This window comes from Ursus arctos, unplaced genomic scaffold, assembly GCF_023065955.2.
Source record: "Ursus arctos isolate Adak ecotype North America unplaced genomic scaffold, UrsArc2.0 scaffold_13, whole genome shotgun sequence".
NCBI classification, from domain to species: Eukaryota; Metazoa; Chordata; class Mammalia; order Carnivora; family Ursidae; genus Ursus; species Ursus arctos.
Window position 1 is genome coordinate 13,714,776 of NW_026622797.1, and position 6,000 is coordinate 13,720,775.

The window sequence follows — 6,000 nt, forward strand, 5'->3', positions numbered from 1 at the left end:
TAAATATGAATTTTATTGATCGAGTTTCAAATGTTAAAGCAACCCTGCATTCCTGCAATTAACTCCACTTGTTCATGATGTATTATCCTTTTTAGGTATTGTTGAGATCAATTTGCTACATACTAAGAATTTTTATGTTATATTCATGAGAGATATTAAGCTGTAGTTTTCTTACAATGTCTCTCTTTGGGACATATTCTCTGCTTTTCAATTTTTTTTTTAAAGATTTTATTTATTTATGTGACAGAGAGACAGCCAGCGAGAGAGGGAACACAGCAGGGGAGTGGGAGAGGAAGAAGCAGGCTCCCAGCGGAGGAGCCCGATGTGGGACTCGATCCTGGAACGCCGAGATCACGCCCTGAGCCAAAGGCAGACGCCCAACGACTGCGCTACCCAGGGCCCCTGCATTTCAATTTTCTGGATATTTGTGTCAAATTGATATTATTTCTTCTTTTACTGTTCTTAAGAATTCTCCAAGGAAACCATCTGACTCTGAAGGTATTTTGGTTTTTTTGTAGGAAGGTGTTTAAAATATACTTTTTTCAGTAAATATAAGATTATTCAGTAAATAGCACTTTTCAGTAAATATAGGATTTATCCATTTCTTCCTGGATGAGCTTTAAGCAGTTTGTGTCTTTCAAGGAATGTTTCTATTAATCTAATTTACTTAATTTATTGGAATAAATTGTTCACAATATTACCATATTATCCTTTTACTGTTTGTAAAATCTATAGTGATGTCCATTTCTCTCATTGCTGACATTGGTTGATTGTGTCTTTTTTTTTTTTTAAGATTTTATTTATTTATTTGACAGAGATAGAGACAGCCGCGAGAGAGGGAACACAAGCAGGGGGAGTGGGAGAGGAAGAAGCAGGCTCATAGTGGAGGAGCCTGACGTGGGGCTCGATCCCGTAACACCGGTATCACACCCTGAGCCAAAGGCAGACGCTTAACCGCTGTGCCACCCAGGCACCCCTGGTTGATTGTGTCTTATTCCTTTTACTGATCAGTCTGATGAGGTTTATCACTTAGATTGATCTTTTCAAATAATCAGTTTTTTATTTCATAAGTTTTCTCTCTTTTCCATATCATTGTTTTTTGTTTTTGTTTACTTTCTTCTGTTTACTTTGAGTTTAATTTGCTCTACTTGTGCTAGATTCTTAAAGGGGCAGCTGAGGTCATTGATATGATCTTTTCTTCTACAGGTGTTTAGTGCTATAAATTTCCCTCCAAGTTTTATCTGAGCAGCATATAACAAATTCTGATATTTTAATTTTGTTAATTTACAAATGCTTTAGAATTTTCTTTCTGATTTATTTTTTGATCCACAGGTTATTTAAAAAGGTGCTATTTAGTTTCTCAATATTTTAGAATTTTCCAGATAACTTTCTTTTATTGATTTCTAATTTCATTGTTGTCAAAGAAGATACTTTATGTGGCTTGAATCCTTAATTTACTGACAAATATTTTATGACCTAGAATATGACCCATGTAAGTAAATGTCTCATGTCTACTTGAAAAGATGATAAATTTTGCTGTTCTTTGGTGTAATGTCTTAAAAATGTCAACCAATTAGGTCAACTTGGTTAATAGTGTTTTCATATTTTATATATTCTTTCTGATTTTTATCTACTTGTTCTGTTATTGAGAGATGGTTATTGAAATGTCCAACTGTAATTATGGATTTGTCTATTTCTTTTTGCAAATTATCAGTTTTTGCTTTATGTATTTTGTAGTTTTGTTATTAGCTGCATAAACATTTAAGATAGCTATGACTTCTTGGTAAAATACTCCGTTTGTCATTTTAAAATGACTTTTTAAATTCTTGGTAATATCTTTGCTATGGAATCTACATTGTCTAATATTAAAATAGACACTCCAGCCTTTTGTTGTTGTTTTAATTAATGTTGGCATAGTATATCCCTTCCATCCACTTTTAACTTATTTTTTTCTTCATATTTGAAGTGTATTTCTTGTGGACACCATATAGTTGAGTATTATTTTTTAATAACTCAATAATCTCCACCTTTTAATTGGGATAATTAGGCCATTTTCATTTAATATGATTATTAATATGATTAGATTTTACCATCTTGATATTTGTTTTCCATTTGTTTCATCTGTTCTGTTTACATTTTTCTCTTTTTCTGCTTTCTTTTGGATTATTTTTATGATTTCATCTCAATTTGTGATTTAATTAGCCATAATTCTATTTTGTTTGATACTCCACTATAAGGATATACCACATTTTGTTTATTCACTGCTTGATAGACATTGGGTTGTTTCTACTTTTTGGCTACTATGAATAGTGCTTCTATGAACATTTTATATACAAGTTTTTGTCTGAACATATGTTTTTAATTACCTTGGGTTTACCTAGGAGTGGAATTGCTGAATCACATGGTAATTCTGTGTCTACTTTTTTTAAAGAAGTGCCAAACTGTTTTTCACAGCAGCTGCTTTATTGTAAATTCCCACCAGCAATGTACGATTGCAATATATAATTCCTTTATAATGTGGATGGTTTCTATTTATTTTTCTTGTCTAATTGCCATGGCTAGAACCTACAGCACAGTGTTGAATAGAAATAACAAGAATGGACCTCTTTGACTTTTTCTTGAACTTAAGACCTTCCTCTGCCTGTGCCATCATTCTGTATTGGGCGTTTGGGAGACAGATTAATTGTCCCTTTAGTTCACAGATCCTTAGATTGAAAAAAACTTTACGTGAGGAATTGTATTTCAGGAATGTGCCTAGGGAGCCTCATCTACACCAAGATCAGATTTAGGCAATGATGGATTTTCAGTTGAAGCTGTAATAGACTTTCAAGAGTTTGAGGAGGGGATAAGTGTAATATTCATGTAAGAGGGATGTGAATTTTTGGGGACCAGAAAGCAGACCGTGTTAGTCAGTCTCTAAAATGCACCCACGGTGATTCTAGCTTCTTGATATTTGTACCTTTGCTTTGCTATACTGTATCAGGTATGGTCTATGTAACATAGAAAACAGCAGAAGAGATGGCATGTCACTGCTGAGACTAGGTTATAAAAAACATTGTGATTTTTACCTGTCTTTCTCTCTCTCTCATGTCACTCACTAAGGAAAGGTTAATTGTGAGCAGCTTCTGTAAAGGCCCACATGGTACGACACTTAGGTCTTTGAAAAGTCCCAAGTGAAGAATTGAGGCTTCCTGCCAATTGCTAAGGCTGAGTCTTCTTGAAAGCAAGTTCTCCAGTTTCAATCAAGCCTTCAGACAACTATAGTCCCTGCCAACATGCTGAGTGCAATCTGAATCATGCAACTAAACTGCTCCCAAATTCTTGAAACTGTGAGGTAATAAATGGTGTTTTAAGCCTGTAAATTTGGGGGTGATTTGTTATGCAGTCAAGGATAACTAATACAAAGTGGCCAAACTCTTCTAGGAGCATTGGGCAAGAGAAAAATAAAAAGAAGTCTTTTCTCACACCCTTTAATTGGCTATATTAATTAATGTTAAGAAGATGTGTCTTGGGGCGCCTGGGTGGCACAGCGGTTAAGCGTCTGCCTTCGGCTCAGGGTGTGATCCCGACATTCTGGGATCGAGCCCCACATCCGGCTCCTCTGCTATGAGCCTGCTTCTTCCTCTCCCACTCCCCCTGCTTGTGTTCCCTGTCTCGCTGGCTGTCTCTATCTCTGTCAAACAAATAAATAAAAAAAAATCTTAAAAAAAAAAAAAAAAAGAAGATGTGTCTTCCCCAGGACTCTGAGACATATAATTACTGGGTCTGGAATCAATATTGGCATACGTATGGGATGATAAGCCGTCTTGTAGCTGTGTAGAGTGTTCTCTAAGGAAAGAAGTCATGCTCTCAGGCCAAAATAGGTTTGGGACTGGTATAATCACAAAAATGGACTATTTTAAGTCAGCTACATAAGGGAGAGTGAATAAATTTTAAGATGTTCGTATTTTTGTGGTCACTATGATATATATGGTGTCTTTAAAAATTACTCACTTTTTTACAGAAATTCTCAGTACTGGCTTAGAGCCTACTGAAATATCTTTCTTTGTATTCTGGCATCCAAAGAGATGCTATGTGTTTTAAGGATTGAATATAAATAAAGGAGATTCCTTACACAGTTTATGTTGTGACAAGAATACATGACTACATTCACAAGGGCCCTTAATCATCTGACCTTGGTCAAATGAGGTCTGACCTAGTATATCTGATCAGTGGGAGCCACCATCTAGTGGCCAATGCGGCTTCCCTGAGGCCTTTATTCCAATAAAGTTCAGGTTTGGCAGTCCTGTAGCAGTTGTTCTGTTGTCCCTTAAGGACTCTTATATTTCAGTGTTTTGTTAAAATCTCAGTATATTTGTATGCATTCGTCTTTTGTGGATAGTCTCAGTGTCAGCAATACCTTTCACTGAAGCAAATACTGTGAGCATATTAGCAATTAATCCTAGCTTGCCTTTAGCCAAGGTTCATGTTGGAGTGATATGGCACCCAAAGTTTAGCATTTCCAAGTCCTCTAACTAAGAAGTTGGTCATGCGCAGTTCATACACCTTGAGGACCTGCCAAAAAGACTGCATACAAAAGAAAACAATGATAGTTCCTTTACTATCATTAAGTAGTTTCTTTAACTCATAATCTTATCCAGATCATTTGGCATTGTTCCCTTTTCCCCAAATTCTGCTTCAGCGATGTAAACAACACAACACCACAAGATGGTGCTCTTATAACACCATACTTTTGAGTTTGTTCATTCATGTGAAGTTTAATATAAAAATGGATGAAACAGGATAACTATTTTTCTATGAAATTTGTGTTGTCAGATTAGAAAATTAAGTCCACAACATAGTGTTAAGCTAGGATAGGTAGATATAAATTATTTACTTTTTGGTCTCAAGTATCAAGAACAGGTCTTGCTTATCTTCAACATTCTTATCCTTTGTTGATATTAAAGTCTGGATCTGTACTGTTCAGCACAGTAGCAACATGTAGCTACTGAAGACTTGAAATGTGGCTCATCCAAACCCAAATGGAGATTTACTGTAAATGTAAAATATCCACCAGATACTGAAGACTTGGTATGAGGAAAAGCAAAATCTCTAATAATTTTTATTTTGACTAGTAGTTGAAATAATGATACATTGGATATACTGGATTAAATAAAAATTCTATGAAAAGTTAATTTTTAAAAAGATTTTATTGATTTATTTGACAGGGAGAGAGGCAGCGAGAGAGGGAACACAAGCAGGGAGAGTGAGAGAGGGAGAAGCAGGCCTCCTGCTGAGCAGGGAACCCTATGTGGGGCTCTATCCCAGAACACTGGGATCATGACCTGAGCCGAAGACAGATGCTCAATGACGGAGCCACCCAGGCGCCCCAAAAATTAATTTCTAGAAAATTTTAAATTACATATGTGGCTCTCATTACATTTCGATTGGACAGTGTTGGTCTAAGATCACATAATGAATAAGTATCAGAGGAGTCTTTCCTGGCCCCATAACCTAAACAGGTCAGAGTATAGTACTTGAATACCCAGATCTACCATACATTCTAAAAAGAGGTCAAGTTCTAGGTATGGAGATGACAGGGCATTGCTAGAAAATAAAAGAACAGAGGTCTCAATCTACTTGGATAATTTTTTTCAGAACTCCTACCACTTAACGGTTTTGCCGTTAAGTTGCTCCTCATCTGATCTTTGCCCCATCCTTACTCCCAAAATGACAGGTAACTGCTATTATCAGGTCTTTGTATTCCCATCACCAAGGAAATCCTGGCTGCTTAATACATATTGGTGGAATGGATGAAGGCAGGAACAACTATACGATTCAAGCTGAATTCCTCTCTGGGAGTCAACAGAGTGCCATTGAACTTGGGCTTTGCCTCCACATCCCCAGAAGAACCTGCTGTGACCTTTCCAAAAAGCTCCTCTGCTCACTTTCCTCAAGAATAAGCTTTTCCTTTCTTCCTGAGCTTTGAGAGAACCTATAATTGGAGATTTGTAAAATATT